We start from the raw sequence: 25,000 nt of genomic DNA, 5'->3' as shown, positions 1-25,000 counted from the left end.
GGACAGCAGAAATTAGCTGAAGTCATTTCTTAACACAACTTGCCCCTGAATTAAATTCCTTGAGGTATGAAGAGTTGGGCTCATGACCTTAGAGATTATCCACAGCAAAATCTTAATCTCAAGTTATCACCCTCATACAACCCAGAACATGCAAGGCCTGCCTCCTTGCATCATCAACTGGTACATTCTCACTGATGTAAAATTCATTTTGGTGAAGCCTGAAAAATATCAAATCATGAAGGAAAATCAGCTGCCAAAAAACTCAAAACGTACCCCCAAAGTAAACACCACTGTTCTAGTAGAAGCATAGATAATCCAGCACTTGCTATAAATGTAAAATATAATGAAGGTGTATTAAACCGCATTGCTTTGCAAATGGTGAAGACACAGTTAAATCTAGGTATCATACCATATAGCAGATTCAGAACTCTAAACCTCACTAGCACTGACAGAGATCATGAGGTACATGTCTGGAAATGAAAAACCAGCTTAGGATAGTCTTTGCTGAAAAATCCCTACTAGCACCCTCACCACACACAGGATAAAGTTCCAACCCTTCAGGTCCACTCTCACAAGTTTTCTACATGCCCCTCAACTGCCAGCCTGGCCATATACCCACGCCACCCTTATCACCATCCCCTGCTACAGTCAGGCAATGTATCCTTCCTTCCTCCGCACCCTTATCCAAGCAATTCCACCCCTTTCAGGTCTATCCTTCTGGTCTTGATTAAAGATCCAGTCAGTTCCTATCTACCTCATCAGACCCCAGAGTCATCATCATCTTCGGGAAGGCTTTTGTGCCTCCATAATTCTGTCTGTTCACTCTCCACCTGACAGACATAGTTGCCTCTCCTGGGACCACGTGGCTCACTATACCCTCTGACCTAGAGCTCCCACCCCAGGTAGTCCTCACTGGTTTTATCACCCCTTGAGTCTCCTAGGATGTCAGCTGCTGAGGGCGGGGACCACAGGTATTCCCCTCTGCAATGCTAGTACCTAGGACACAGCCTGGCATGTACCCGGCCCTCAACGAATGTATGCGGAAGAGATTCAGAAAATCTGTCTCACGCCTCTCATTTAGCCTCGATATATTGCTTAATGATACAACACTAGTCCTTTGGATTGATTTCTAATGTGTCCTATGTGTATCTCCCCATGGAAGACTGGAATAGCAGAAAGATCATAGGCTTTGGGGTCAGACTGAATCTGGCTTGAAATGTAGTTCTACCACTAAAGGCTTGGGTGACCTTTGACAAACTGCTTAACATATTCACACCTCAATTTCTCCATCTGTAAAACAAGACTAATGTGTCTCAGGAATGTCGTTAAAATAACAAGATACCATACAAAAAGCACCTAGCACCATGACTGCTACGAAGTACACAGTGGATATGTGATAGATCCTATACGTTTCCCAATTAGACTATAAGCTTCTGGAGGGTTTGATTTGTGCACCAAACACAATGCCATGCCAGCCACAGGTTGTCCAGAAAGTTTTGTCTAAGGAACATGTCTAAACTCTTGAACATGAATGTCTCTTTTAAATGAATGCATTAAAAACTGCTATTTCTATAGCATTTTACTAAAGATACGCCTTCGAATTCCAGTATCGCTCAATTTTCATACACCTTTAGGCTTTATGTAAATTATTTGTCTTGATTATGAAAAGGTTGAAATAAACTTTCTTGTTTTCCCTGCCACTCAGTTACTTAGTTTTCTATCTATTTTATTTGCAATATCTATGTTAACTTAGCTATTTTGCAAATGTGGAACAACAAAGGGTGAAAAAAAAATACTGGTTTGCCAACTCCACTGTACTTCTTTGCAAAGGAAATTATTTCCATAGGCTACAGAAATAACTTATTTGGATTACTTCAATTAGTTCTAATACAAAACATTGCCACCACTTCATTAATCAGCCGCTTGTGAGGGTTACTTTTCCAAGAAGCCTTTTTGGTAATTTGATTAGAAAGAATGGTGGTGCACATTATCATCTGATTCAGTATGTCCATCAACTAGACAATTTACAGCAAGTTCTTGATAACGATGGGCTTAAAAAACACACAGTAATTTCTTCATTTCAGAATGCTTTTTTTGTAAAGATGAAGTTATTTTTCAAAGTCTTTGGCAACACACGTTGCTGAATAAGCATCAGGAAATATTTCAGTGCTTTAAGAGGCATTTCACTCTTTCCCTCTCCCCACAGACAACCCCCCCCTCCCCACGAATGATGCAGTAATTAAAACCTAATTATTATCTTCATTTTAAACAAAACCTAAAGTGAATACCAATTAATAACAACATACTAATGAGCATCTGCTGTGATGAAATTGAATATGAATGTGCTGCAAATTTCGGGTAATTTATTTTTTTTAGGGGAAGTGCCACTGGTCGCATTCTGCTGTTAGAAGATTATATAGAATGTACACCATTTTCTATCAAGTCATTCTGCACATGGCAATTTCCATCTGAGGAGACACGGCTGGCTTCAATACTGCAGATGTTGAAATATCCAAATATTGGCCATGGGGTCCTCACTGGGACTGAGGACTGTTTACTGCCCTCCCTACAAAAGGTTTTCTTAATGTCATTATTTCTAGGTTAACCTAATGTCAAAAAAAGATTGAATTTGCCCTCTCTTACATGTAAGCATGTATCAATATCTCAATGAAAATTTAAATATAAATTTCAAACCAGAAGAAACAATAACATAAAAATCAAGGCTTGTAAGTCATACCCTTGGATTCCACTGGAACTTTAAGATGATCTAGAAATGTTTATTGATGCTCAAGCTGGAGACACTCTTAAAACCTCAAAGTGCTGAGATAGGGGGCCAAGTTCAGATTTATTAATAGTACCACATCACGAAGTAAAACGTAGTGGTAGAATGAGGTTCTATAGATTAGTTTCAAACTCCCTATCTATGGTATGAATGGATAGGGCTAGATTAGTGTTGTTCAAATATGTACTATTTGTGGGCCTCAGGGGCTTCTTCATTTATTAGAGTATATATTCATTAAAAAATGTAAAAGGTTCACTCACATGTGCTATATACCAACTTTTAAGACCTTTAAGACCCCAATGTATTAACTGGTGCTCTCACTGACAGACTTGTAAAAAACAAAGTTAAAATAGACATCTATATTGATAAAAATATTTATCTGTTTTATAGATGGGAATTCTGCATGAAATCTTATTTGGAAAAAATGGGGCCAGGAACAGTGGCTCAAGCCTGTAATTGTAGTGCTTTGGGAGGCTGAGGTGAGGGGGTCGCTTGAGGCCAAGAGTTTGGGACCAGCCTGGGTTACATAGAGAGACCCTATCTCTACAAAAAAAAAAAAAAATAAACTAGTTGGGTATGATAGCGCATGTCTGTAGTCCCAGCTACTTGGGAGGCTGAGGCAGGAGGACCTCCTTGAGTCCAGGAATTCGAGGCTGCAGTGAGCTATGTTCACACCACTATACTCCAATGTGGGTGACACAAAGAGATCCTGTCTCAAAAAAAAAGGGGGGTTTTCTTCGATTCAGTAATTTCTAGGATTTCTTTTCAGATCTAAGCTGGATGAAAAACTGCAATGTGACTTTGTCTTGTTATTGGCCAAAAAAAGCCACTTGTCCCTCTTCCCTGGCACATTATCTTGTTAAAATAAAAATTCTCCATTATTTCCCATTCCACCCCAATCCACAAAAAAAAAAAAAAAAAAAAAAGGCAAAACTGACATCTGGAATGTTTGGTCAGCTTTCGAATATCTTAATAACTGGTCCCTTGGTGCTGTGATAAACAAATATCAACAATGACTAACATAAATATACATGGCTACTATAAATACATTGGAGTAACATCAGGATGAAAACTTAACCTTTTAATTTGATCTGGATGTTAAGGCGCATTCTGGGTTAGGTGACATCTCTGAAGAAGTTCTGCTTCATATGGAAACGTAGGATAAGTTAAAGTCAGCCTACTCTCATAGCATGAGCCACCTGTATTCATCAGAAAGACAACTATTCATTCATCTAAAATACTGAGAATCTACTACATGCCAAGGCACTGTTCTAGCTGCTAGGGCTACATCAGGGGACAAGAGAAAAACACTGAAAGATTGCAGAAGCTTACAGTATGGTGTCGGTACATCTTCTCCAATACTGTGACACAGTTAAATGTGGATATTTCCATTTATACACCCCTCTCTTCATGTCAACCACTGTCTTTCTATAATTTTTAATGGCATGTATCACTTTTCATTTTCTAACAGAATTATTTGTGTGTTTTAGTTCCGATGCTACACTGAGAGGTCTTTGATGGTCATATTCATTTTTCTATTCCTGACAATATTTTTATCAATATGCCTGTTCAATAACTAAATGAATTACTCTGCTAAACAATAAAAAAAAATTCACAACCCTTGCACTTGCATAGTATGTGATATTTTTCAAAGCATTCAATCCTCAAAATAACTCTGTGAGGTCAGGGGAAACTGGGATTATTTCCCTTATTTTACAAAGTTCATCAAGGTGAAGTCATCTGTTTATAATACTAGATCTGGTCAGTAAATGGGGTAGCCATGGTTTGTTTGAAACCTCTTAGAAAAACTGGTAGAGTCAAAATTAGAATGATTATTCATAGCTAGAATCGAGAAGGCTGCATATTTTTATTTCCAAACATCATCTCACTTCTTGGCATGAAATGCTGGTCTAGGATTGAGCAAGATAAAATAAAGTCCATATATGCATGCTATATATGGATTAAATCACAATATGCCAAAGGAGGGGCTTAATGAAGTTCAGCATGATAGATTAATGTCAGTTTGACACTTTCTAGTTTTCAGAGCACTCTCCTTTGCATTATGGTTTCTCCCATTTGATCCTCAACATGTGAGCTACCTATTCTGATTATCCTCATTTTGCAGATAAGAAAGCTGAGACTCAAAGAGGTTACTGGGCTTGCCTTAGGTCATGCAGCTAGTAAGTGGCAGAGCCAATACTTGATGCCAGGTTTTCAGTGTCCAAGCCCCTTGATCTTTTTATTATGCCACTTTTCATTGATGCATTTTCAACTATGTCATTCTGTGTTAATCAGTTCTTTTGTGGCCAGTTTTCAATCTGACATACTTGCTTTGTGTGCCAGAGACAGTCCATTCATACGCACCTGGTACCTCCCTCACACAGGCTACAATGATGTCACATTAAGGTTATAGTTCACTATAGGTCCAAGTGGCTGAAGCACAGGGCCACAAAAAAGGTCATGGGCCTGGGGGCTAGAGGCAAAGGCTGCAGTGAGAAACTGACCAAGCCAAATAGACAAGCTTTCCAATGTGTACCATTGTTGTACTAGGGACCCAACATCTAACTGTGTCAACTTAATTTTATAATTTTTGCTCTTCATTCTGAGAAGCACCTTTAGAAATTGCACCTTTGATTAAAAATATGTCAAAATTTGTGGGGGGGGGGTGGGGGGGTGGCCGAGCTAGGTGGCTCATGCCTGTAATCCCAGCACTTTGGGAGGCCAAGGCGGGAGGATCACCTGAGGTCAGGAGTTTGAGACCAGCCTGGCCAATGTGGCAAAACCCCATCTCTACTAAAAATACAAAAATTAGCCGGGTGTGGTGGCATACACCTGTAGTCCCAGCTACTCGGGAGGCTGAGGCAGGAGAATCAGTTGAATATGGGAGATGGAGATTGTAGTGAGCTGAGATCGCGACACTGCACTCCAGCCTGGGCAACAGAGTGAGACTCTGTCTCAAAAAAAAAAAGGAAAAGAAAAAAAGAATAAACTGGGGAGGGAGAGCATTAGGAAAACAGCTAGTGCGTGCTGAGCTTAATACCTAGCTGATGGGTTGATAGGTGCAGCAAACCACCATGGCACACATTTACCTATGTAACAAACTTGCACATCCTGTACATGTACCCTAGAACTTAAAATAAAAATTGAAATATAAAAATGTCAAAATTTGAGTGCCTAGAAGTAAAATTTATGTTCCACAGTCTATGTATATACTTGAATACGTGTTCAATTGGCTTTAGAAATTCCTAACAGAACATCAAGAGGCTTTCTCAGTTTTACAAATGAAAAAACTGAGGCTCAGAGAGGCCAGGTAACCTCTCATTTGTAAATGGTGGTGGTTGGGGGGAACATGACCTCAAGGCACTGTTACGAAGATCGAATGAGATAATGTATAGGAAACAGTACAGTATCTGGCATAAAATTAGTGCTAAGTAAATGGCAGTGAGTATTGTAACTATTTATTAGCTATGAATATTTGTCTTTGGGAAGTTTCCCGAGATAAACAGACACTTGCAAGAACTTAATCTGGCATAGAGAGAATCAGGAGGCTAGCAGAATAAGTTCTTTAGAAGAAAGGAGCTAAGTAAAGCCAAGGTATTTTAAACTACTACATGTAAAAATACGAAATGAGACAAGTATAGTGTGGTGGTTAAGAGCACACACTGTGGAACCAGACTGGGTTCAAATCCTGGCTCTACTTAATTAAATGTGTGGTCTTGGGCAAGATATCTGCTATAATTTGGACGTTTGTCTCCTCCAAACCTCATGTTGAAATTTGATCCCACATGTTGGAGGAAGGACCTAATGGGAGGTGTTTTGATCATGGCAATAGATCTCTCATGAATAGATTACTGCCCTCCCTAAGGGAAGGAGTGGCTAAGTGAGTTCTTACTCTATTAATTCCCTTTAGATCTGGTTGTTAAAAACAGCCTCACACCTCCCCTCCTCTGTCTCTCACTTCTTCTCTCACCATGCGATCTCTACACAGCCAGCTCTCCTTCACCTTCCCCTACGAGGGGAAGCAGCCCGAGGCCCTCATCCGATACAAATGTCCAATCTTGTCTTGAAGTTCTCCAGTCATCAGAGTCACAAGTCAAATAAACCTCTTTTCTTTATAAATCACCCAGACTGAGGTATTCTTTCATATTAATAGTAATGTGAAGTAAATAAAGACAGCATCTAACCATGTTTCCTCATCTGTAAAGCAGGAATAACAACAGTACCTCATAGGATTATGATGCATATTAAATGAGTTTAAATAGAAAAAATGCTTAGAACAGTGCCTGAAACATAGTAGCTGGTATGTTTGCTTTAAATCTTTTCTGGGGGGTTAAATTCGGCTACAACAAACCTTTAATGTATCCCTACTGTCTCTGCTTTGTTCTAGACTGTTTGTCAGTCTATAATGAGGTTATATCCCTTATAAGCTACTATGAAACAAATTATATCTATGAATGTAGTTTTAGTGACTAATAGTTTCATAGAACAGCATAGATTCACATACATAACAATGAAATTTTCAAAAATGATGCTTAGGAATATTCAAGAAATGGTGTGCTTTTTTTTTTTTTTTTTTGGTGGTGGTGGGTGGGGTGTGTATCAGCTATCCTTTAGCAGAAAGTGTAGAGGTAGATTTTGGAGAGGTCTTTGCTCACTATCCTTAAACTTTGCTTTTTGGTATCATTTGGTCTCACATTAATGATAAGAGGTATAATGATAATGATAATAGATATAAAATAGTAGTTAATTGTGTGGCTTCTAGAGTTGGACAGACTGCTTCAAATTCTGGTTCTACCAAGTCACTTAACCTCTAGAAGCCTTGGTTTACCCAGCTGTAAAATACCCACCAGAATGTTGTAAAGATTAAATAAGACAATGCACATAAAGTGTTTGGCAAAAGTCTACTGTCTGGCACATGGTAAGCCCTCAATTCACATTAACTATGTCCTCCTATTTCATTAAGACTTAATTCTTGTCAATGTTCAGTTCTACTGGTCAGACTACATTTGGCCATTATCCTGTTCTAGCCAGCTCAGTCAATGAAATATATCCATACAGCCCACCCCTAAACATGGCTGCTAGGCTCTGAGGACACAGACTCTCTATCCTAACCAGCCATCATAATGAGAGATAAGCAGTAATTCTCTAAGAGATCATTTAGTGGAGTCCATTGGTTTAGACTTTCTTTAAAAAATTTCAGGTAGCTATTAACATAATTTAGTTACTGAATCATGGTAGAGGTCTTGTGACTTTCCTCCATGATATTTTGAATAAGTAGTTATTCAGTAACAAGTAATTGTAGGTATATTTTCAAATGTCAGCAAATTAAATTTAAAAAACCAAAGAAAAAGTAATAAAAGAAAGGGTATTAACATACATGCATGTGTAATTCACTAATTCCTTGTCTAAATTCTTCCAATTTGCCAGGACAATAATGGCACTGCAAAAACAGAGCCAACAAAAAAATGACTTGGCTGCTTTTTGCCTTTTTTTTTTTTTCTTTCTTTTCAGATGGAGTCTTGCTCTATCACCCAGGCTGGAGTACAGTGGTGCAATCTCGGCTCACTGCAACCTTCACCTCCCAGGTTCAAGCAATTCTCCTGCCTCAGCTTCCCAAGTAGCTGGGATTACAGGCATGCACCACCATGCCCAGCTAATTTTTCTATTTTTAGTAGAGACAGGGTTTCACCATGTTGGCCAGGCTGGTCTCACAAGTGATCCACCTGCCTCAGCCTCCCAAAGTGCTGGGATTACAGGCGTGAGCCACCATGCCCAGCCTGCTTTTTCTTTTTAGAAATTAAAGTGTTAGAAACTTGTTTAATTAGAAACTAGGTTTGCTTGTATACAAGATCTGGTCTTTCCCACTGAAAGCTTACCTAGGCTGCTTTCTACATGCAATAGAAAACGAAACTATTCTACAAAAAACAAATTGGCTAATGGATTTTCCTTGGAATAAAATGCATAGCCATGAATGTGTTCTCTCTCAACTACTTTCACCTAAAGAAAGGAAACACTCAATTCCTGTAACTTTTATCTTAAGCTTTTGCAACTCAAAAAAATTGTTTGGAAAAATCAGAAAAACAAAACAAAAATCCTTCCCACGCTATACATCTCCCCAGGCTAGGTCTCAAAGTATGGGAAGTCCTTTGATAATACATCCCATTGATGTTCTCTGTCCTCTTTTAAAAATTGTTCTCAGTGGCCAGGTGCGGTGGCTCACGCCTATAATCCCAGCACTTTGGGAGGCTGAGGCGGGTGGATCACCTGAGGTCAGGAGTTCGAGACCAGCCTGGCCAACATAGTGAAACCCTGTCTACTAATAATACAAAAATTAGCCAGGCGAAGTAGTGCAAATCTGTAATCCCAGCTACTCAGGAGGCTGAGGCAGGAGAATCACTTGAACCTGGAGACGGAGGTTGCAGTGAGCCGAGATCATGCCATTGCACACCAGCCTGAGCGACACGGCGAGACTCTGTCTCAAAAAAAAAAAAAAAAAAAAAGTTCTCAGGTTCTTGTAATAGGCTTCATTCCAGCCTCAACATATTTAGATGCCATTCCACTGTAAATTTTCTGTCTTACCTATCTATCGCCCTCTATCTGGGATTTGAACAGAAGGTTCAAGGATCAACAACATAGGAATTCTTCAGTTCCCAAGCCTATGTTATGCCAATATCTTATCTGATTCCTTGGCAGGCTGTATTAACATGAAAGTGTTTTGTTTCTTCTGCAATCCTCTTGGCTCTAATTGTTCTGTAATTTTCTATGACTATAACAGAAGTGCCTCAATCTGAGCTCTAGCAGGTCTGTTTCTCTGAAATCACTTTTTACCGCCCATTTATCTCATTTGAAGGTCTGGCACATTAGTCAGTACACACCGTGGCACTCAATTACTCTGAGACAGATAATCCATGTCCTCATTCTTCCCCTTTTCTGCCTTAGCCACTTCACTTCTCAGCAGTTTTTCCAAAGGCAAAGTAAGATAAAGTAATGCACCCCCCTGAAATATGGTACTGGCATATAGAAGGTATTCAATAAACACTATTCCAATGTTGACAAATAAAGCATGAAATCAGTCAAATTTTGCTGTTAGCAACACTTAAAGTTTAGAGGGATGGGAAGTGGGGATGACTGGTTAAAAACTCAAGTTCTCATTATCTGTGAATTTCATTTGTCCAGGTGAGAGGCGTTCACAAGATTTTCTTAGTAATGGAACCCTTTTTCTTTTAGATAAACTTTTATAGAGCAACTTCATATATAAAACAAATAAAAAGAGAAATACTCCAGGGATATCTTTGGATAGGGCCTGGGGCCTCATCCACAGAATGCAGCTTCAAACACTTTTTAATGCTAGTAAAAAATTCCACAAAGTGTATCAAGAATTTAGGAACTAGAGATTTATGCTCTTCAACACAGGCCAGTTAATTTTGTGAAGAAATGAAAAGAGCAAATTGGTACATCATCAAGTGAAGATGAGTATGTGAATTTGCTAAGCCTAATATGAAATGGTATACAATCACAGCCATTATAAAATAAAATAATAGGAAAGAAAATATCTTTATTGGAATATTGTTCCCCCTCAGAATTGTAATAGGTGGGTGGGGCTTAAACAGAAGCCACTAGAGGCAGTTTGAGCCTTCAGTCATCTGCAGGCCTGTAGGAGGTCCCACCGGCCAATATGACTCCTCTGTAATCTATTTCACCTTGCTCAGATACACTGTTTAACATTTGTGAATGCAAAATAACCTTAACCAGTAATTTTAAACCAGGAGAACAAAAGAAACTTGATTGAAACTAATTTACATTTTCAATTATTATTACAAAAATTTAGAAACTGTGCTCTTTTTTTGTGTGGTCTGTTTGTTTTAAAATGATCTCCCTTAACCCACAGGAAGGGATGTTTGAAAGGGGTTCCAGAATGCTGGCTGTAGTGAAATAAAGAGAAAACAAATCAGGATAGAGTCTCTTTTTCCCTATGATGCTATCTATGCTCCCCCTGGATAAATAAAAGAATGGTAACTTTAAACAAATCGATGTTTATGTTGCATAAAAGAATGTGGAACTACTGTTGTCAAAAACACACACTGCTTCACAAATCCAGATTTTCCTATTCAAAACGCTGTCATGTTATTAAGGCTTTACATTCTTATTTGAAGGGCTAGAACTTGCATGAGTGGCCTGACACGCTGATGTCCAAATCTATTCTATCAATTTTTAGGAATGACTTTCTTTTTTTTTTTTTGCGGGGGTCAGGGGAGATGTTTTACTTTCACAAATGTGCTTTAGCAAAGAGAATATGAATGTTTTGTTCCTTTGTCATAGTTGGATACTTGTTCCTTGGTATGGATTCCTGGCCAAAAAGTTTAGCAGGGGCTCCCAGTGACATTTATTTAGGTGTGCCTTGTCTTCAGTGTGGCAGTTTCGGGAATTACCTTGTGATGATCTCAATGTTGGACATGCACAGAAGTTCTTGAAGCAGAATTATATCTTATCAGGCCACAGAAATTCTATTTAAAAAATCTTACTTTAAAAATTATTGCACAGTAAAACTGACTGGTGGGGTACAGTTCCACGATTTTTTAAAATTTTTTTTGAGACAGGGTCTCACTATGTTGCCCAGGCTGGTCTCAAGCGATCCTCCCGCCTCAGCCTCACAAATAGCTGAGATTAAAGGCACATGCTAGTGTGCCTGGCTAAAAAGTCATGGCATGGCTTTTTAAAAAAAATTATTATTTTTTTGAGATGGAGTTTCATTCTTTTCACCCAGGCTGGAGTGCAATGGTACGATCTTGGCTCACTGCAACCTCTGCCTCCTGGGTTCAAGTGATTCTTCTGCCTTAGCCTCCCAAGTAGCTCGGATTACACACGCATGCCACCACGCCTGGCTAATTTCTGTATTTTTAATAGAGATGGGGTTTTGCTATGTTGGCCAGGTTGGTCTCAAACTCCTGATCTCGGGTGATCCACCTGCCTCAGCCTCCCAAAATGCTGGGATAACAGGTGTGAGCCACTGTGACCGGCTTACCATGACTGTTTTTTTTGTTTTGTTTTTTTTTTTTTTTCAGACAGTTTTGCTCTTGTTGCCCAGGCTGGAGTGCAATGGCACGATCTCGGCTCACTGCAACCTCCAGCTACCAGGTTGAAGCGATTCTCCTGCCTCAGCCTCCCAAGTAGCTGGGATTACAGGTGTCCACCACCATACCCAGCTAATTTTTTATGTTTTTTAGTAGAGACAGGGTTTCACCATGTTGGCCAGGCTGGTCTTGAACTCCCGACCTCAGGTGATCTGCCCGCCTCGGCCTCCCAAAGTGCTGGGATTACAGGTGTGAGCCACCACATCTGGCCTTACCATGACTTTTTAAACACATGTAACACACCACAATCAGGCTGAAGAATAGTCCCACCATGCTTCAAACACCTCCTCATGCTGCCCCTTTGCAGTCACACCATTCTCTAACCCATGACAACCACTCTTCTGTTCTCTACATCATTGTAGTTTATTTTCAAGAAATGGAATCATACAGAATGTAGCCTTGAGTCTTGGCTTATCCACTCAGCATAATGCCTCTGCTATTCATCCAAGTTGTTGGGTGTATCAGTAGTACCTTCCTTTATATTGCTGAGCAATATTCCATGGTATGAAAGTACTACAGTTTCTTTACAGTTGTTTCCAGTTTTAGGCTATTATGAATTCAGCTACTATAAACATTCATGTATGAATTCAGGTATTTGTATGAACATAAATTTGTACTTCTTTAGGGTAAATACACAGGAACAGGACTGCTGGATCATATGTTAAGTGTATATTACTCTTTATAAGCAAGTGTCAACCTTTTCTGGGGTTGTGATACCACTTTACATTCCCACCAGCAACATATGAGGGCTCCTGTTGTTTTGTATCCTCACCAGCTTTTGGTATTGTCAGTATTTTGTATTTTAGCCATTCTAATAGGTGTGGAGGCATATCTTATTCAGTTTTATTTTTATTTATTTTTTAATTTTTGAGGCAGGGTCTCACTCTGTCACCCAGGCTGGAGTGCAGTGGCACAGTCACTGCTCACTGCAGCCTCAACCTCCTAAAGTGTTGGGGTTACAGGTGTGAGCCATTGTACCCAGCCTTTGTCAAGGTTTTAATTTGCATCTCCCTGATGCTAGTGATGTTAAACATCTTTTCACATGTTTGTCATCCTTATATTTCCTATGGTGAAGAATCTATTCAAGTCTTTTGTTTATTTTTAAATTGGATTGCTTGTTCTACTGTTGAGTTTTGAGAGTTCTTTATATATACTGGATACAGGACCTTTGTTAGATATGTAATTTGAAAACATTTTCTCCCAGTCTGTGGCGGTCATTGCCTTAATAGTGTCTTTTGCAGATCAAAGGTTTTTAATTTTGATGAAGTCCAGGTGATCAATATTTTTCTTTTATGGATCACGATTTTAGTTTCATGTCTAAGAACACTTTGCCTAACCCTAGGTCATGAAGATTTTCTCTTATGCATTACTTCTTTAAAGTTTTATAGTTTTACGTTTAGACCTACGATACATTTGGAGTTAATTTTTGTATAAGGTATGAGCTTTAGGTCAAGGTTCTTTTTTCTCTGCATATGGATATCCACTTTTTCCATCATCACTTGTTGAAAGGACTATCCCTTCTCCATTAAATTGCTTTTGCATGTTTGCTAAAAATCAAATGGCCACACTTGTGAGAGTCTATTCTCTCTATTCTCTTCCATTGGTTTACGTGTCTATTATTTTGCCAATTCCACACTGTCTTGATTACTGTAGCTTTGTAGTAAGTATTAAAGCTATGTATTGATTCCTCCAATGTTATTCTCTTTTGCTTTCTTCTTAACTATAAATACAATTTCTTTAATAGACATAATATTGGACTACTGAGGTTATCTGTTCCATCGTGGATGAGTTTTAGGGTTTATGGTTTTCAAGGAATCGATCCATTATGTTTAAATTGTCAAATATGTGGAGTATTCCCTTATTATTTTTAAAAGAAGTCCATGGGGGTCTAGAATTCTGGATATTGCTGATTTATCTTTGTCAGCCTTGCTAGAGGCTTATCAATTTTATTGATCTTTCCAAATACAGATTTTAGTTTCATTGATTTTCTCTATTTTCCTGTGTTCAATTTCATTGCTTTCTGGTCTCATCTTTACCATTTCCTCCCCTCTGCTTGCTTTGGCTTTTACTCTTCTTTTTCTATTTTTTAAGGTGCAAACTCAGGGTATTTACTTGAGATCTTTCTTTTCTCCTCATATAAACATTTAATACTATCAATTTTCCTCTAAGCATTGCTTTACCTGCATCATCCTACTTTGTTCAGGTTTTTACTTTCTCCTTTACTCACCTGATTCTAACAGCCTGATTATTTAATACTTATCTGTCAAATTAACTGGCTGATTTTTATCAACTGGGTGAATATACCAATACCTTAAAACTTGTTATTTGAGTATTTTACTGATTTTGTGTGTTCATGATGAATAAATGAGCATCGGTAATTGACCTACTTTGTATTACAGTACACATCACAGTATATATTGTGTTTTTCACTGTCTGATATTTTCATTTTCACCCAGTTCAAAATATTTTCCAATTTTCCTTAATACCTCTTCTTTGACCCATAGATTACTAAGAAGTATGCTGTTTAATTTCCAAGTACTTGAAGATTTTCCTGTTATCACTCTTTTATTGATTTCTAAAATTTAATTCCATTATAGTTCAAGAATATAATTTGTGTGATTTCAATTTTTTAAAATTCATTAGGGTTTTATGACCCAGAATATGGTCTATCTTGTTGAATGTTCCATGTACACTTGAAAAGAATGTGGATGGTGTTATTGTTGGATAGCATGTTTTATAAATATTAATCAGATTGTCAGTTCTTCTATATCCCTGATTTTATGTCCAGCATTTCTATCAAATGTTGAGAGAGTAGTGTTACGCTTGCGAAGTATAATTGTGGATTAGCTATTTCTCCTTTCCTTTCTGCCAATTTTTGCTTCAGGTATTCTGAACCTCTGTTGTTAGGTGCATATACAATTAGAATTATTTGTTATTCTTGGTGACTTATCTCTTTTGTCATTATGTAGTATTCCTCTTTAGCTCTAATCATTTTCTTTAACCTGAAGTCTAATTTTCTGCTACTAATATATCCACTCTAACTTCCTTTTGATTAGTGTTTGCATGGTATGTCTTTTGCCATTTTCCACTTTTAATGCACCGATATTCTTCTATTTAAAGTGAGTTTCTTCAACGATTATCTCAATAGATGCAGAAAAGGCCTTTGACAAAATTCAACACCCTTCATGCTAAAAACTCTCAATAAATTAGGTATTGATGGGATGTATCTCAAAATAATAAGAGCTATCTATGACAAACCCACAGCCAATATCATACTGAATGGACAAAAACTGGAAGCATTCCCTTTGAAAACTGGCACAAGACAGGGATGCCCTCTCTCACCACTCCTATTCAACATACTGTTGGAAGTTCTGGCCAGGGCAATCAGGTAGGAGAAGGAAATAAAGGGTATTCAATTAGGAAAAGAGGAAGTCAAATTGTCCCTGTTTGCAGATGACATGATTGTATATCTAGAAAACCCCATCGTCTCAGCCCAAAATCTCCTTAAGCTGATAAGCAACTTCAGCAAAGTCTCAGGATACAAAATCAACGTGCAAAAATCACAAGCATTCTTACACACCAACAACGGACAGAGAGCCAAATCATGAGTGAACTCCCATTCACAATTGCTTCAAAGAGAATAAAATACCAAGGAATCCAACTTACAAGGGGTGTGAAGGACCTCTTCAAGGAGAACTACAAACCACTGCTCAGTGAAATAAGAGAGGATACAAACAAATGGAAGAACATTCCATGCTCATGGGTAGGAAGAATCAATATTGTGAAAATGGCCATACTGTCCAAGGTAATTTTTAGATTCAATGCCATCCCCATCAAGCTACCAATGACTTTCTTCACAGAATTGGAAAAAACTACTTTAAAGTTCATATGGAACCAAAAAAGAGCACGCACTGCCAAGTCAGTCCTAAGCCAAAAGAACAAAGCTGGAGCATCACGCTACCTGACTTCAAACTATACTACAAGGCTACAGTAACCAAAACGGCATGGTACTGGTACCAAAACAGAGATATAGACCAATGGAACAGAACAGAGACCTCAGAAATAATGCTGCATATCTACAACTATCTGATCTTTGACAAACCTGACAAAAACAAGCAATGGGGAAAGGATTCCCTATTTAATAAATGGTGCTGGGAAAACTAGCTAGCCATATGTAGAAAGCTGAAACTGGATCCCTTCCTTACACCTTATACAAAAATTAATTCAAGATGGATTAGAGACTTAAATGTTAGACCTAAAACCATAAAAACCCTAGAAGAAAACCTAGGCAATACCATTCAGGACATAGGCATGGGCAAGGACTTCATGTCTAAAACACCAAAAGCAATGGCAACAAAAGCCAAAACTGACAAATGGGATCTAATTAAACCAAAGAGCTTCTGCACAGCAAAAGAAACTACCATCAGAGTGAACAGGCAACTTACAGAATGGGAGAAAATTTTTGCAATCTACTCATCTGACAAAGGGCTAATATCCAGAATCTACAATGAACTCAAACAAATTTACAAGAAAAAAACAAACAACCCCATTAAAAAGTGGGCAAAGGATATGAACAGACACTTTTCAAAAGAAGACATTTATGCAGCCAAAAGACACATGAAAAAATGCTCATCATCACTGGCCATCAGAGAAATGCAAATCAAAAGCACAATGAGATACCATCTCACACCAGTTAGAATGGCGATCATTAAAAGGTCAGGAAACAGGTGCTGGAGAGGATGTGGAGAAATAGGAACACTTTTACACTGTTGGTGGGACTGTAAACTAGTTCAACCCTTGTGGAAGTCAGTGTGGCGATTCCTTGGGGATCTAGAACTGGAAACACCATTTGACCCAGCAATCCCATTACTGGGTATATACACAAAGGATTATAAATCATGCTGCTATAAAGACATATGCACACGTATGTTTATTGTGGCACTATTCACAATAGCAAAGACTTGGAACCAACCCAAATGTCCAACAGTGATAGACTGGATTAACAAATGTGGCACATATACACCATGGAATACTATGCAGCCATAAAAAATGATGAGTTCATGTCCTTTGTAGGGACATGGATGAAGCTAGAAACCATCATTCTCAGCAAACTATCGCCGGGACAAAAAACCAAACACTGCATGTTCTCACTCGTAGGTGGGAACTGAACAATGAGAACACATGGACACAGGAAGGGGAACATCACACACTGGGGCCTGTTGTGGGGTGGGGGGAGGGGGGAGGGATAGCATTAGGACTTAATGTTAAATGATGAGTTAATGGGTGCAGCACACCAACATGGCACATGTATATGTAGGTAACAAACCTGCACATTGTACACATGTACCCTAAAACTTAAATAATAAAAAAAAAAGAAATTACACAAAAGTAAAAAAATAAAAATAAAAATAAAGTGAGTTTCTTGAAGGCAGCTTAGAGTTGCATCATTAAAAAAAATCATTTTGGGGCTACCATTTTATTATTTATTTTCTGATTATTCCTTCCTCTTTCCCATTTCCTGCCCTCTTCTTGGTTATTTGAACACTGCGAATTTTATTATAGTTTAGCTACTATTGGATTTTGACATCTCTTTATATAGTCTATACTTTAGAATGTCAATGTACATACTTAGAATTAAAATTTTACCACTTCAAGTGGAATGCAAAAACACATATAGACCCCATTTCTCTCTTTATCCTGTAGTTGTCTCTATATTATGTCTATGTACATTGAAAACCTCATCAGACAATGCTATGATTTTTGTTTTCACCTGTAAAACATATTTCAGCAAACTCAAGAGGAGAAAACTAGTCTATTATACTTCCCATTTTTGTTGCTCTTCTATCATCCATGATGTTCCAGGTTTCCTCCAGCATTCATTTCCCCTCTCTCAGAATAACTTCCTTTAGCAATTCTCAGAGCTGGTCGGCTGGCAATGAATTATCCTACTCATCTGAGAATGTCTTTCTTTCACTTTTACTCCTGAAGAGTATTTTTTGCTGGACATAGAAATTTGTGTTGATAATTGTTTAAACACTTCCAAAATGTTCCACTTCCTCTGGCCTCCAGGGTTTCTGATGAGAAATATATCATCAGTTAAATCATTTGTTCTTATATATGTCATTTTTCCCTGGCTTTCAGAATTTTTTGTTTTAAATAATTTTATTATGCTTTACCTGGGAATAAATTTATTTTATCCTGTTTGGGGTTCTGAGCTTTTTAAATCTGTAAATTCATGTCTTCTGCCCAACTCAAGACGTTTCAAATATTATTTCTTCAAATAATTTTTTGGCCCTATGGTCCTTCTTTCTTTGTTATTCCAGTGACACGACTGTTAGATTTTTCTGTTATTGTTCCGCAGGTCCCCGAGGCTCTGTTCTTTTTTCCCCCTCCCAGTCTTTTCCCGTCTTCTGTATACTGGATAATTTATTCTCTTTAAGACAGAGTCTTGCTCTGTCGTGCAGGCTGGAATGCAATGGCATGATCTTGGCTCACTGCAACCGCCGACTCCTGGGTTTAAATGATTCTCGTGTCTCAGCCTCCTGAGTAGCTGGGTTACAGGCAAGTACTGCCACGCCCAGCTAATTTTTTAAAAAAATTTCTAGTAGAGATGGGGTTTCACCACGTTGGCCAGGCTAGTCTTGAACTCCTGGCCTCAAGTGAACTGTCCGGCTCAGCCTCCCAAAGTGCTGGGATTTACAGGTATGAGGTACCATGCCTGGTCTACACCGGATAATTTCTATTGATCTATCTTCAAGCTCATTTACTCTTTCTCCTGTCGTCTCCGTTCTATGATTGAGCCCACTAAGTTTTTTGCTTTGGTAATTATATTTTTTGCTTCTAATATATCCATTTGACTCTTCCTTACATCTTCTATTTCTTTTTTTTTCCCCCCAGGAGGGTGGAGACCATTATGAGGGTTTCCAACCACTCTGTGAGTTAAAAAAAATTATTTCAATAGCTTTTGGGGGTACAGGTGGTTTTTGGTTACATGGATAAGTTCTTTAGTGATGATTTCTGAGATTTTGATGCACCCGTCACCTAAGCATTGTATACTGTACCCAATGTATAGTCTTTTATTCCTCACCCCCTCCATCCTGTCCCCAAAGTTCATTATATCATTCTTATGCCTTTGCATCCTCATAGCTTAGCTCCCCCTTATAAGTGGGAACATACCCACTTGTAAGTGAGAACATACGATACTTGATTTTCCATTCCTGAGTTACTTCACTTAGAATAATGGCCTCCAGCCCCATCCAAGTTGCTACAAAGGCCACTATTTCATTCCGTTTTATGGCTCAGTAGTATTCCATGGTGTATATATACCACATTTTCTTTATCTACTCCTTAGCTCATGGGCATTTATGTTGGTTCCATATTTTTGCAATTGCAAATTATGCTGCTATAAACAAGCATGTGCATGTGTCTTCCATATAATGACTTCTTTTCCTCTGGGTAGATAGCCAGCAGTGGGATTGCTGGTTCAAATGGTATTATACTTTTAGTTCTTTAAGGAATCTCCATACTGTTTTCCACAGAGGTTATACTAGTTTACATTCCCAGCAGCAGTGTAAGAGTGCTCCCTTTTCACCACATCCATGCCAACATCTATTTATTTTCTGACTTTTAAATTATGGCCATCCTTGCAGCAGTAAGGTGGTGTCTCACTGTGGTTTTCATTTGCATTTCCCTGATAATTTGCATGCTCTATTTCTTTGTTGAGATTTTCTATTTTTCCATTCATTTAAAAAGTGTTGGCCAGGCATGGTGGCTCATGCCTGTAATCCTAGCACTTTGGGAGGCTGAGGCAGGTGGATGACCTGAGGTCAGGAGTTCGAGACCAGCCTGGCCAACATGGCAAAACCCCGTCTCTACTAAAAATACAAAAATTAGCCAGCCGTGGTGGTGAGTGCCTATAATCCCATCTACTCAGGAGGCTGAGGCAGGAGAATCACTTGAGCCCGGGGACCGGAGGTTGCAGTGAGTGGAGATCGCACCACTTCACTCCAGCCTGGGTGAAAGAACGAAATTCTGTCTCAAAAAAAAAAAAAAAAAAAAAAAAAAAGTGTTCACCATTACTTGTTGGAACATTTGGATAATAACTGCCTTAAAGTCTTTATCATATAATTCTAATATTATTGTCATCTCAGCATTGGCATCTTTTGGTTCGTGTTCTGTCTCCTCCCCCCACCCCAGCAATCTGTGATTTTCCTGGTTCTTCTTATAGGATTTTCCTGGTTCTATCTTACAGAATTACATCCTGGACATTTTGAATAGTATGAGTCTCAGGGTCTTCTTTCAATCCTATGAAAATTGTTAATATTTTCATTTTAGCAGGCAATTGACTTCATTAAATTTGGGCTGTGAGCTCCAATCTGCTTTCTGTGTCGCCAATGTCAGTTCAGCTGTCAAAACTTTCACAGAGTTTTTTGGATCTGTCTCCTCTGTGCACTACTAGGTAGTCCTGGGTTCTGGGTGATGGTTTTTATTTCAGTTCTCCATGTCTTTGGTATGTTGATTAGGATTAGACCCTTTCTTTCCACAGGCCCAGAAGTTCATAAACAACTTTTTTTTTTTTTTTTTTTTTTGAGACAGTCTTGCTCTGTTACCCAGGCTGGAGTGCAGTGGCACGATCGCAGCTCACTGCAACCTCTGCCTCCTGGTTTCAAGCGATTCTCCTGTCTCAGCATCCTAAGTAGCTGGGATTACAGGTGTGTGCCACCATGCCAGCTAATGCTTGTCTTTTTAGTAGAGACGGGGTTTTGCCATATTGGCCAGGCTGGTCTCGAACTCCTGACCTCAAGTGATCCTCCTGCCTTGGCCTCCCAAAGTGCTGGGATTACAGGCATGAGTCACTGCACCCGACTCATAAACAACTTTATGGGGCCAGTTTCCTTAAGGCTTTCTCTGTCATCTTCCTGGTACCTTCTAGTTCCCTGCAGGTAACTCCTGTTTTCAGTCCTCCAGTCAGAAAGCTGTATCTTTAGTTATTCAACTTGTCATGTATTTTTGTGACTGTACTCCAATTAGGACCAATGGATAGGAAGAAAGAGAAAGAGAGGATTTAGGGAAGAGATTTCCCTTCCTTGGAGTTCTGGCTCCTGCTGACTCTCACTGCAGCTTCTGTTGGCACCATAAGGTTACTTGAAGACTGATGCATGAGGGCATGAAGAAAAAAAAAAAAACAAAAGAAAGCCATGGGGATTTCTACATTCTCCCTGGGTGTTACCTTTGCCACTCCTTGCTTCTCCTGGAATTTGCTGTCGGTAGCTTGGTGCCCACGCTTGGTTTTACGCTGTGCTGCATTTAGGCAGGGGAATATCAGGGGACAAAATGGCAAACTTACTGCTAGTTTAAAGGTACTTGAAATCTGGTCATCGCTAGGCACAGTGGCTTACGTCTGTAATCCTAGCACTTTGGGAGGTCGAGGTGTGCTTGAGCTCAGGAGTTTGAGACCAGCCTAGGCAACAGAACAAGACCTCATCATTACTAAAAATAAAATTAAAAAAACTAGCCAGTCATGGTGCCAAGTGCCTGTGGTCCCAGCTACTTGGGAGGCTGAGGCACGGGGAACACTGGAGCCCAGGAGATTGAGGCTGCAGTGCGCCTTGATCAACCACTGCACTCCACCTGGTTGACAGAGTAAGACCCGGTCTTTAAAAAAAAAAAAAAGAAAAGAAAAAAGAAATCTGGTTTTCATCTTTAACCTACCTGCTACTGTTTACTTTTCAGTCTTCATGTAACTGCTCCATGCATGCTGTCCAGATTTTACAGTTGCTTTCGGTTGGAGACAATAAGAACTATTCTTACTCCATCTTACGTAGAACCAAAATGCTGGTAGAATTTGATGCTAGGGTTTTCATCTTCTGGGATCACTTCCCCAATCCATGTTCACAACTTTGTTTACAATCTGGATCAAAATGTATATATTCTAAGAAGCTTTACCTTACTAACTACTTTACCCTATCTCTTTACTAACTACTTTACCCTATCTCTTCAGCACTGATGTATTAATTCTATATGTTGTCATATTTTAAGAACGATTGTTTTGCTTCAAAGGTATGTGCTTAGTTCCCCATACTCAAGCTGTATAAAGGCAGAACCCATTGTTTCAAAACGTTTTTTATTTCCCATGTCCCAGACCAGGATCCTGGAGATAGACAATATTCAATAAGTTTAATTATCTGGTTGACAGATGTTCCAATCAGTCTTTCTAAAAATACGAGTGTCTTTGTATATTATGAGAATGAAGAGAAAACAATAAAGCAGGGAGACAGTTAAGGTGCTGGTTAATCATCAAGACAAAACGAGATACAGTTGGTTCTGCTACAGTGCTTGTGTTGAATATGAGAATTTATTTCAGTGCCATTGATATATCACGGAACAGTTTGAACATAACATGAATTTCGTGTTTGCTCGTGCATGATTTTGTCTGCAAGAAATATTAGGTGAATGCAAGAAACTGCACCCAAGCTATACAGGAATATATAAAACACACACACGCAAATACCTCAAACATCAACCAGCTACCTCAGTTCACTGTGCTACACTCACCCACATCTGGTGTTTGTTGCAACTTTCCTTTCAATTTCAGATAACCTTCCATTCTCTACGTCACCATGACTCACAGCTGCAATCCTTCTGAGTCCACTTCCACAAGCAAACTTCAAGTCTTTTTCAGGGTAAAGTACCATATTTATTGTAATATTTATATATTTCTTAGCTACTGAAGATGTGTAAAACTATGTCATTGTTTTCATTTAGGTTCCTATATCCTTTTTTATGTGTCACTGATGAAGTTTTTGTGTGTTGCCCTAACCTTTCTGTTTTTCCATAAACTGCGTGGTTGTCATTATGTGATTTTCCATAGCTTAGTGATTTTTAGGAACACACACATTGCATTATAGGAGAGCTGAGTGTAAAGGAAGAGGAGAGGGAAGACTGGTGGAAGGACAAGGCATAAGGATACAAACAAGGAACAGAATATGGAGCACACCCTTAATACTTTCTTAATTCCAAGATTTGCCCTAGAAGACTTTCCTTTAATCTATAACCATCCAAAAAGAAGGGCATAGTCTGACACCACTAAACTGGAGTCTAACAGTCACATGATAGAATAGTTTGCTCTAAAGGTCCAACTTCAATCTACTGTTTCTAAGTAGAAGTCATACAGCCTCCTAAGGCTGTTTTCATAACACTGGAGCATCTTCTAAATAGATTATGTAGAGAAAGAGTAGAAGGCACCAAATCCTCTACCTTCTAAGCAGAAGCACAGAGAAGGGACTGACAAGAATGTCTTTCTGCCTCCTCAACTTCACCTATTTATATCCTACTGATCCTACCAGTCTTAGTTTACATCTCCCCTTTTCTATGCAATCTTCTCTTATCATCTCCTCTAACTACTTATGTACATGTTTACATTAAAAATTAGTACAGCAGTTGTTAATTACTTCCCACCACCCCTTCAACACACCTGCATATGAACACACACCCATCTGAGACAATGGCTCATTCCAGCTGTGCTTCTCATGACTTTCAGGGATCTGTACATGCATGTACAGGGGTGTGCGTGCGTGTGTGTGTGTGTGTGTGTGTGTGTGTGTGTGTGTGTGTGCGTGCGCGCACAGAGGGGTTTCTCTGGTTCTAATTTTGCCTCATTGGCTAGACTGTGAGCTGAAAGTCAAACACAACTCATTTTTTTCCCCTAAAGTCTATTAAGAGTAAGGATACTGCTATGCTATATGGGGTCCATAGGCAAGATCTTACTTTTAGGTGAATAATTAAATACATTAGAATTCAATTGAGAATCAGTAGCCTGTAAGAAGGAATCTCTCCTCCATTTCCTTCTATATAATGTCACAGGGGAAGAAGGATTGGAGAAGCAACTCCTATCAGTTTTAGCTTTAAAATGCATCAAGAATCTAACCACTTCTCACAAATTCCCTTCTATTCCTTGGGCCAAGCTACCATCAACATATTCTGCCTAAATTACAGCAGTCAAAGCAGTCAACTTAGTCAGATACTGCACTCTTCTGCACAGAATTCCTGAATAGGCCCCCATTTCCCCTAGCATATATACTAAGTCCTTACAATGGCTTACATGGCCCTTCACAGTCTGTCTCCACCCTCTGCCCAAATTCTCTCACCTTACCTCTTTCGGCTTTCCCCATCGTTCCCTTTTCTGTTGCTACACTGGCCCTTTTCCTATTTTTTAAATATGCCAAGCACCCTCCTATCTTAGGCCCTTTATACTAGCTGTTCCAGGCCCCTTATATATACATGCCCTTCCTCTTCATATCTGCAAGGCCCACTGTTTCACATCCCTCTGGCCTTTGCTTACTATTACTGTTTCAAGGAGAACTTCCCTAGATACCCTACATAAATTAGCAAACCCCACTTGTGCCAGTCCCTTTCCTACTCACACAGCTGAATTCTCCACAGTACTTTGTCACCACCTGCCATGTCATATAATTATTGTTTATTATCTGTCTCCCCACATTGGAATGTAAGTTCCATGAGGACAGGGACTTAGTTTTAGATTCCTGCTGTATACCTACTGGCTGTATCAGTGTTGGTCCAGAGTAGGTGCTCACTAAATTCTGAATGAATTTGGAGTATATGATAAGTAACATTATTTATAACTATGACCTTGAAGCATAAAATGATCTCTGCTTGGCATTCCAAGGAGACATAGCCCATATCAAGGTTATGTCTGAAGGAAGAAATAATAAAAAAATTATCAAGGATATAAGGAAGATTTTGGACTCAGAAATCCTATTTGACAGTTAAAGAGTGCTGCCCTAAAACCTAGGAGGATTTGGAAATCTCAGTTTCCACCATTCGGTACCTCTGCAAAGCCTTCAGGACTGCCAATAAACAAGCTTTGCACTCCAATGCATAGAAGTAGGAAGGTAAATGCAGGAACAATGAAGGATAGCACAGAGGGCTCGCGCACACTCGGCACCCTTCCTTGAAGCGGCGGAAATGCATCTGCCTACATCTTTGGGGGTCCTGTTGAATGCCGAACTATACATCCCCAAATGCCTTGAAAAATTTTGTTACACATTTCACAGTGTCACTTTCACAA

General features: G+C 39.1%; 1 protein-coding gene across 9 annotated transcripts in view; it reads right to left on the bottom strand.

Annotated features, from left to right (window-relative positions):
• Positions 1 to 25,000, bottom strand: part of POLA1 (DNA polymerase alpha 1, catalytic subunit) — a 304,169-nt gene that overhangs the window by 71,423 nt on the left and 207,746 nt on the right. Inside the window, exons 36-37 of one of the 9 annotated variants that reach the window (XR_008518040.1) lie at positions 21,625 to 21,823; positions 10,970 to 17,987 (exon numbers count right to left, since the gene is read on the bottom strand). The exons of the other annotated variants lie outside the window; for them this stretch is intronic. The gene's annotated coding sequence lies outside the window, so the exon portion shown is untranslated. Of the gene's footprint in view, positions 1 to 10,969; positions 17,988 to 21,624; positions 21,824 to 25,000 lie in introns of those variants that run through there. 9 annotated transcript variants of the gene reach the window in all.

The sequence above is a fragment of the Pongo abelii genome, chromosome X, assembly GCF_028885655.2.
Source record: "Pongo abelii isolate AG06213 chromosome X, NHGRI_mPonAbe1-v2.0_pri, whole genome shotgun sequence".
Lineage (NCBI taxonomy): Eukaryota > Metazoa > Chordata > Mammalia > Primates > Hominidae > Pongo > Pongo abelii.
This window is presented reverse-complemented; position numbering and strand designations above follow the sequence as displayed.